Here is a 10,129-nt window from a genome sequence, read left to right as displayed (position 1 = left end):
TTTGTCATTTCCCATTGATTGCCCTGTAGTGCAAACTGGTGATCGCATGGTGACGTGGTTACCAAAATTTCTTGGATGGATAGATCACCACATTTTCTTAGGTATGGGGCTCCGCATGGGCCCCAGTCGTTCAAAAGCTGGATAGCGCTATCCAAAGGATAAATCTCTATCCAGTGAATAAGTATTAGAGAAACCAATTGCACTATCCAGTGGTTAGAGATTTATCCGGTGGATAGCGCTATCTACCTTTTGAACGACTGGGGCCTGGTGAAGAACCAGGTACTGGGCACATTTATGTAGAAGACAGAAAAAAAGTAAGAGAGAGGAAAAGTAAGGGAGCAAGGGTGGCGCAGTGGTGAGAGCACTCGCCTCCCACCAATGTGGCCCGGGTTCAAATCCCAGCGTCGACGCCATGTATGGGTTGAGTTTGTTGTTGGTTCTCTCCTTTGCTCCAAGAGGTTCTTCTCCGGGTACTCCGGTTTACCCCATCTCCTAACACTTACCACAACAAAAACCAACACTTCCAAATTCCAGTTCGATCTGGAAAGCACGGACACGTTCAAATGAACTCTTAAGTGCTTCGTGGATAAAAAAAAAGCTAATAGTATTTCCTTTTTTTTTAGCGCTACATATAGAAAAACAGTTGACTATAGGGTTGGTGATAGGGGCAAGCGCGAGCACTAATTTGAAACGGTTAGCTTTCAAATAATGTAATGAGCAAAACCATGTGAAGAGCCTTAAAAATAAACGGCGTCGGCAGTTGGCCCTTGATGGTGTAGTAGATAAGGATGTAGATTATGAATGAAAATATTTCGGGTTCAAGCCTGACATGCTTTGATCTTTCCTTTCACTTCCTCCTTTTATTTGCTACTTTACGTTATAGTCTTTTTCCAGTATTTCAAGGGGCAATTAGAACCTGATTTAACTTTGGGATTAGCTCTATTCTAGTCACAACCAGTGGTGAATGGCGGGATTTGAACGCGAATGCAAATAGGGACGTTTTATTACTGTCGTTTCAATACAATTTTTTTTAGTTTTACGTGTAAATAGTTCCACATACGTGGCTTGAAGAACGAAAAATATTCACCCAAAATGTTTTTCATGTTCACCCGCAAACCATATATTTGAATTGATCGAATTTCTTGTGCAATATTACTGCTTGAGATCGTATCGAAACGACTTTGTATCGAAACGTCAGAACTCCTTCACGTTAAGCCGTCCACGTTCAGTAGCTCTTGTATCGAAACGTCAGAACTCCTTCACGTTAAACCGTCCACGTTCAGTAGCTCTTACGCCGAGACGAAAACCATACCGAATAGGTATTCAGATGATGATCATATATAGCGGAAGTCAATTAGGATGAGCGAGAACTGAAACCCACTGAGAAGGACATAAATAATCAGGAGTGAGGACTGGGATTTAGTGAACCAGACCCTCTCGGCCAACCTCTCAGCCAGGATGTCGATATACGTGCGCAACTTGTTTCAGTTCTTTTTTTCGATCACAACAACAACGTAGAATTTGTTGATCTTCTTTACAAGTTACAAATTACAAATTAAATCAAATTAAAACAAATATGTATATAAACACAAACATCCTTTGCTTGCAAAAACTGTATGTACAGCTCTATATTCATATTTACCGGTTCAATAGAAGTCCTTTGAGTGAAAGTATTTCGCCCTTTAAATCGCCAACAGTGTAGCTCTCAGATGGTAACAAGGCAAGCTTTGACTGTGAAAAGAACAGATTCAATGGAAAAACAAAGTATAATGCGGTATTTGCTTCAGCTGAAGTAATCTGTTGTTATTAGGTGTGCACAGCAGAAGAGGGTCAAAGATTGTCGTTTTAAAATTTCTGTTTACCTATTTATGATTTTATCTAATAATGATGATGATGATGATGATGATGATGATGATGATGATGATGATGGTGATGATGATGATGATGATGATGATGTAGAAGAGAAACAGGAGAAGGAGGCTAGGAGGAGTAAAATCAATGACAAATTGCTTTTTGTAACACACCAAGGAAAAAATAAGAGTGCTCCATGCATGCAAAAAGGTAATCTGGCCCACACATCTCCTTTGTGCTGTGCTATTGTTTTGCAAAAAAAAGGATTCATCTGAATGGTAACACCATAGGATTAAAAGTTAAGATGATGTTGCACAAGACTCGCAATGACGATTTTCAGCGCAATGCAGCATTGCAGCATTGTTGCAGCGACATTGTTTCGAATGGTTATAACATTGTTCCAACATCCCAACGCTGTGTTGCGCTAAAAATAGTTGTTGCTAATCTTCTTGTGTAGCATTATCTTTCATGTAGTGGGCTAGCATAGTCAAATACAAGGGACCGAATATTTTTGCACATGCTCTCCAAAGCTTTACCAAGTTGAAACGCGATCACATGCCAATAGGGTAACATTACTTGGTCAGACTAACCTGAAACTAGCCATGTGGTCAGTTAGTCTTTTTGCCACCCAGCTACTGGGCACTAGATTCCTTTCCCGTTTTTTTTCCATTCATTCTCCAACTCCTCCACCCACTTACTCAGTCTAACAGTGTCAATCAGCCTTTTAGTCAGTCTTACTGTTCCCGGAGTCTATCTGTCTGTCAGCGACCAGTCTCTGTCAATCAGTTAGTCAACCAGTCTTTCATACGCTCCCAGGAGTCTATCTGGCAGTGGCCAGTCAGTCAGTCAGTCAGTCATATACTGTCCCTGAAGTCACTGTCTGTCTGTCAGCAACCAGAGGGTCAGTCATTCAGTCAGTGAATCAAACAGACACATAAATTAATTACTACAAACTTCATATTTTTTCTTCTTCTAATTTGCTGAATCCAATAATTGTATTACTTCCTTTTGGTTTCTAGGTTGGTAATCTGTAGTAATAACATAGCTAGTGAAGGCTTATGCGCCGTTGCCAGAGCCATGAGGAGTAACTGCTCCCTTCACGCTCTTTATATCTGGGGAAATAAACTTGAAGAACCAGCATGCAAGGTAGGGATCAAACAAACTTTATTTTTTAGGCGAAATGTGGGGATCATTTTAGTTTCCTGAGAAGCTGTCCACCCACCCCTCCCCTAAGTCAACATTAACACTTACTTCTCACTTAGGGCCAAATGTTGGCGAAGGGGAGGGGTAGGTGGTCATTTTCCCTGGAACATGAGTTGATCCCAATATGATTCTAAAACTTGGCTGAGTAGATGAAATGTGCAAATTCTAATACAAAAGTTACCTGCCATTTTTCACACATCATGCGTGCGGTCTCACTCCTGCGACTGACTACTGACTCACAAATCCGGACGAATTGTCCTTTAACACACAATTTAGAACGAAAACTCAGTTCAGTTTCCCCGAAAAATAATCCAAAAAGGCGCTTAATGTTAACTTTGTGCGCTCACTGAATCATAACACGCTAAACTTCGTTAATGTTCAAAGATCGTTGGGGACATCTTCGGACATTTTCGACATTGTTCTGAAGTCTGTGAAAAATCTTCGGAACATTTTTGTAAATCCCCGGGTGCTTTCCATTTAGACAAAATTACCGGTTTAACCGGTTTGAACGCAAATTAAACGCGCGGTTCGACCGGTACCCTGGGTACCAGGGCAGATAAAATGTTGGGCGGTGAAACGAGCGCTCCGCTCTTCATTTAATGTGTGATGCGGAGTTGGACGGGCACGAGCAGGGCGGATAAAGGTTGGGCGGTGAAACGAGCGCTCCGCTCTTCATTTACTGTGTGATGCGGAGTAGCACTGGCACGAGCGCTCTTTCCGCGCTTCCGGTGCGCTTGAAGGCCAGCGAAATTTTCCTTTTTGGAAACCGGAAATCCTATTTTCTTTCTGTAATTTCCGGCTACAATGTTAAATAGATAAATTCGTTTCATAACAATATCAATAAACAGTTTCATATGTTTGTGTCTGTACGTCTATAAGTCAAACTTGTTGGTCGTATAATGCCAAAATTTGAGTTTTATTTGAAAGTGTTGAATACCTCCCCCTTCCACTAAATATCACTTAATCGTCTTTCACCGTTTCGTTTGCAAAAGCTTAACACTTCTTAACCTCAATTTTTACATATGTTAAAGAGGGATAAATTTTATATAACATAACAAAAAATTAGATTGATATATATTGATATAGTGGCGTTGTACTTCTTCAAACTTTGCTTCTCGGGTGCAACGCGCCATGGCGATTCGCGCAATGCGTTGCAAATCCGGGAGTAGATATAAATGCAAATTTTGCATTTAAGTATGTCTACAGATAGACGACAAACTTTCGCAATTAATTATCTCAGTGAAAAGTAAAATTAGTAAAAAAATACTATGCATATATATATACTGATACAAATCTCGCAGTTAACAATTTGTCATTAACTGCGAAATTTCTCTCTGTTTATAGTAAGAAACACAAATCTCGCAGTTAACAATTTGTTATTAACTGCGAAATTTCTCTCTGTTTATAGTAAGAAACACAAATCTCGCAGTTAACAATTTGTCATTAACTGCGAAATTTCTCTCTGTTATAGTAAGAAACACAAATCTCGTAGTTAACCATTGGCATTAACTGCGAAATTTCTCTCTGTTTATAGTAAGAAACACAAATCTCGCAGTTAACAATTTGTTATTAACTGCGAAATTTCTCTCTGTTTATAGTAAGAAACACAAATCTCGCAGTTAACAATTTGTCATTAACTGCGAAATTTCTCTCTGTTATAGTAAGAAACACAAATCTCGCAGTTAACCATTTGTCATTAACTGCGAAATTTCTCTCTGTTTATAGTAAGAAACACAAATCTCGCAGTTAATCATTGGCATTAACTGCGAAATTTCTCTCTGTTTATAGTAAGAAACACAAATCTCGCAGCTAACCATTTTTCATCAACTGCTAAATTTGTCTCTGTTTATATGAAGGAACAGAAATCTCTATCGCAGTTAATCATTTCCGTTAACTGCAAAATTTCTCTCTGTTAATATCAAGAAACACAAATCTCGCAGTTAACCATTTTTCAGGTAACTGCGAATTTATTCTCGGTTTATATAAAGGAATACAAATCTCGCACTTGACCCTCGGCATTTTCCCTTAACTGCAAAATTTCTCTCTGTCAATACGTAGAAACACAAATCTCGCAGTTAACCACTTTTAATAAACTGCGAAATTTCTCTCGATTTATAATAAGGAATGCAAATCTCGCACTTAACCATTTTTGTTAACTGCGAAATATCTCTCTGTTTACGTGAAGAAACACAAATCTCGTAGTTAACCATTTTTCATTAACTGCGAAATGTCTCTGTTTATATGAAGGGACAGAAATCTCACAGGTAACCATTTTTGTTAACTGCGAAATGTCTCTCTGTTTATGTGAAGAAACACAAATCTCGTAGTTAACCATTTTTCATTAACTGCGAAATGTCTCTGTTTTATATGAAGGAACAGAAATCTCACAGGTAGCCATTTTTGTTAACTGCGAAATGTCTCTCTGTTTATGCGAAGAAACACAAATCTCGTAGTTAACCATTTTTCATTAACTGCGAAATGTCTCTGTTTATATCAAGGAACAGAAATCTCGCAGGTAACCATTTTCTGGGTTACTATAGCTGACAAAGACCGATATAAAGACCGGCGAATACCGTCTTGGGTGAATCGATCCGTGTAAACTTCATGTCCTGTCAAAACCAAACCACAGTCATTCGAAAATATTGCGTACATTTTTAAAGCAATGCAATTGCTGAAAATTCATCACGCAAAACAAAATGGTTCACGAATCACGTTTCGAATCTGTTGATGTCACCCTTCATTCACCTATGTCACGTTGAAATAAAAAATTTGTTCACGACGTGGACATGTCGGTTCAATTTCCTCCGTCTTCTCGAGTCTGGTCTTTCAAGCCTAGTGGGAAACGATTTTAATGAAAAAAATTTAAAATCGTGATTTTAATCACTAATAAAAAACTTTTAAATCATGATTCACCAGAAATAAATCGCCTAATCATGCTTCACGTAACTAAAAAGTGTTGGAGACCCTTTACACTGACAAAAGACAAACTTGAGAGGGAGATGTCCGAAATTCCAGGTGAGCCAAAGCATTCCTGAAAATGGCTGGGCTTTTCTGACTTCTTTACCACAAAAAAATCCTTTGTAAGTTGAAACATATGAATTCTTCAACTGGGGACAACAATTTTCACCAGCCATTGTCTGGCAATTATCAACAGCAACATCGGCGGGGCCGCTTCATTTTTTCATTAGATTCTTAAAGAGATCGGTAGTGTGTCATAATGGGTCCCATTATGGCTCTTGTAGATATTTAATTTACTACTGGTTTACTATCAGATTCCCTGTTTGAAGTCTACTTATACGTACGTAAGTTTAACCATTGAACTAACTTGATTTGGAAAGCAAAAAGAGGAAAAACTCGAGGTTCATAAATTGCTTAGCGCGTGTGCTTGCCTTATATAAGTCCTATTGAGCTGGTAAGAACAAAATCTTTATTTACGCACGCCCGAAGGAAGATTTTCTTCATGAAGACGTGTTCAGCTGTGTTTTTCGTCTCTTTTCCTAAGTACTAAGTACCCATAAATCGATGGCCATGATACTGAAGCTTTCTAGCATTTTTGGAGTTGAGCTTGTTGCCACTCATCCAACAGCAAAAACGGGAAAAATATTTCGCAAATAACAGAGCCTGAAAGACTGACATTCCAGCTGACATTCAGCTGAAAAAAGACCACAAATTGGTCTGAGTCGGGAAATATATAATTTGTGTAAAGTGTCCTTCCTATGAAGTACAGTCTGCCTTCCTGTCTCACTCTGGCTATAAACCACACCCGGGGAGGGGGGGTTCTCCCATACATTACCTATACGGGTATGTGCCACCCAACGGGGTCGTGATTTTGAAGCTCCTGATTTAGAACGGGGTATCCATTTCAGAGGCATTTTCTAGAACGGGGTATAAAAAATTGCGGATCACGACTTTACTTCTGCTTAAAATTGTGGCTGATTATGAAGAGGCATTTATTTGATATATAAGTCGAACAAATAAAGAATAATCTTTTTAAAAAACAGGGCTATTTCAATTTACAGCTTTCTAGAACGGAGTATAGAAAATTGGCCCATTTCTAGAACAGGGTATCAGTTTTGGGGCGAATTCTAGAACGGGGTATCAGTTTTAGGGGAAATTTTTTCGAACGGGGTGCCAATTTGGAGTCCCGGGCGGCACATACCCACCCAAAAAATACCCAAGTGCCCCCCCCCCGGGAAACCACACGAGAAACTAGATTGCTTCTAGGATTGTTCGTTTAATGTATTTATAGAATTTTCTTTTTTCTCTTGTACCTGCCTCGAATAGCCTTCGCTATTAAAATTGCGGGCACAAGCTTTGTAAGCTATATTAAATTTAAAATAAACTTGCTAAGGAAAAACTGGTTAAGTGCGAGATTTGAGTCTTTTACTATAAACAGACAGAAATTTCGCAGTTAAGGAAAAATTGTTTAGTGCGAGATTTGTGTTCTTTCATGTAAACAGAGAGAAATTTCGCAGTTAACGAAAAATGGTTAACTGCGAGATTTGAGTCTTTTACTATAAAGAGACAGAAATTTCGCAGTTAAGGAAAAATTGTTTAATGCGAGATTTGTGTTCTTTCATGTAAACAGAGAGAAATTTCGCAGTTAAGGTAAAATGGTTAACTGCGAGATTTGAGTCTTTTACTATAAAGAGACAGAAATTTCGCAGTCAAGGAAAAATTGTTTAGTGCGAGATTTGTGTTCTTTCATGTAAGCAGAGAGAAATTTCGCAGTTAACGAAAAATAGTTAAGTGTGAGATTTGTGTTCTTTCATGTTAACAGAGAAATTTCGCAGTTAAGGAAAAATTGTTTAGTGCGAGATTTGTGTTCTTTCATGTAAACAGAGAGAAATTTCGCAGTTAACGAAAAATGGTTAACTGCGAGATTTGAGTTCTTTCATGTAAACAGACAAAAATTTCGCAGTTAAGGAAAAATTGTTTAGTGCGAGATTTGTGTTCTTTCATGTAAACAGAGAAATTTCGCAGTTTAGGAAAAATGGTTAACTGCGAGATTTGAGTCTTTTACTATAAAGAGACAGAAATTTCGCAGTTAAGGAAAAATTGTTTAATGCGAGATTTGTGTTCTTTCATGTAAACAGAGAAATTTTGCAGTTAAGGTAAAATGGTTAACTGCGAGATTTGAGTCTTTTACTATAAAGAGACAGAAATTTCGCAGTCAAGGAAAAATTGTTTAGTGCGAGATTTGTGTTCTTTCATGTAAGCAGAGAGAAATTTCGCAGTTAACGAAAAATAGTTAAGTGTGAGATTTGTGTTCTTTCATGTTAACAGAGAAATTTCGCAGTTAAGGAAAAATTGTTTAGTGCGAGATTTGTGTTCTTTCATGTAAACAGAGAGAAATTTCGCAGTTAACGAAAAATGGTTAACTGCGAGATTTGAGTCTTTTACTATAAACAGACAAAAATTTCGCAGTTAAGGAAAAATTGTTTAGTGCGAGATTTGTGTTCTTTCATGTTAACAGAGAAATTTCGCAGTTTAGGAAAAATGGTTAACTGCGAGATTTTATTCTTTTACTTTAAACAGCCAGAAATTTCGCACTCAAGGAAAAATAGTTAAGTGCGAGATTTGAGTCTTTTACTATGAACAGACAGAAATTTCGCAGTTAATAGTTGAGTGCGAGATTTGTATCAGTGTAATTAATATGTATTTAGAGTAAAACCTCGCGATTAAGTAATTGCAAAATTTTGCTTCGTATATATGAGTTAGTAAAACACTCGCAATTAATTAACTGCGAAGTTTCACTCTGTATATATACAGAGTCGTTTATTTGCGAATTTTTGTTTGTGTCTGTAAAGATACTTAAATGCAAAATTTGCATTTATCAAATCACCGTGCAAATCCGGCAACCGCATGTAAACAAAATTTATTGAGGTTAGTTGAAAGGTTTTTTCTCCGTTTTTCTCTCTAAAACAAAACAAGGTAAACAGTAAAATCTGAGGGGAAACTAATTTTGAAGTTTCCAAGTAACAGAAAGACGTATGAGATGTTTTTTTCAAAATTAAAAAGAAGGATGATGGTGATTGAAATTAGCATAATTTCACCTTGCACGAGCTGCACGCATTTATAAAATACACGTCATCTACTGCTGTCTTTTAGTTTTGCTAGGGATGACATGGATGAGATTTTCCTTCGTGTTTTAGACAGTACTTAGTTGTTTTTGTTTAGGAATAACATCGACATTGGCGAGTAGCAGAACGAAAATATAATTCAGTGGTAGAGTAATGGAAGTAATAAAAGAAACCCTTTGAAAGAGATGTTTGTCTACTCCAACTAAACCTCTCGCAAAAAATAGCAACATTTGCCTCTCGGAGGCAGCGTACCAGCACAAAGGAACGAGGAAGAAGTGCAAGAAAACAAATCAAGCTGCCATAATTCAGTGACAGCGGCAGTGTCTAATGTACAAACCACATCGCAAGCCCTGACCGAAGTCGAAAACAAGCGACATTTCTAAGCAGAGTCCCAGTCCACTGCATCACACCTTTTTGCTCGGACGCGCTCGTTTCACCGCCCAACCTTTATCCGCCCTGGGCACGAGCGCTCTTTCCGCGCTTCCGGTGCGCTCGAAGGCCGGCGAGATTTTCCTTTTTGCAAACCGGAAATCCTATTTTCTTTCTGTAATTTCAGGCTACAATGTTAAATAGATAAATTCGTTTCATAACAATATCAATAAACAGTTTCATATGTTTGTGTCTGTACGTCTATAAGTCAAACTTGTTGGTCGTATAATGCCAAAATTTGAGTTTTATTTGAAAGTGTTGAATACCTCCTCCTTCCACTAAATATCACCTAATTGTCTTTCGCCGTTTCGCTTGCAAAAGCTTAACACTTCTTAACCTCAAATGTTACATATGTTAATGAGGGATAAATTTTATATAACATAACAAAAAATTAGATTGATATATTTTGATATAGTGGCGTTGTACTGCTTCAAACTTTGCTTCTCGGGTGCAACGCGCTATGGTGATTCGCGCAATGCGTCGCAAATCCGGCAACCGCATCCAAACAAAATTTATTGAGGTTAGTTGTAAGGTTTTTCCTCCGTTTTTCTCTCTAAAACAAA

The sequence above is a fragment of the Porites lutea genome, chromosome 1 (assembly GCF_958299795.1).
Source record: "Porites lutea chromosome 1, jaPorLute2.1, whole genome shotgun sequence".
Lineage (NCBI taxonomy): Eukaryota > Metazoa > Cnidaria > Anthozoa > Scleractinia > Poritidae > Porites > Porites lutea.
Note: the sequence above shows the minus strand (reverse complement) of the source record.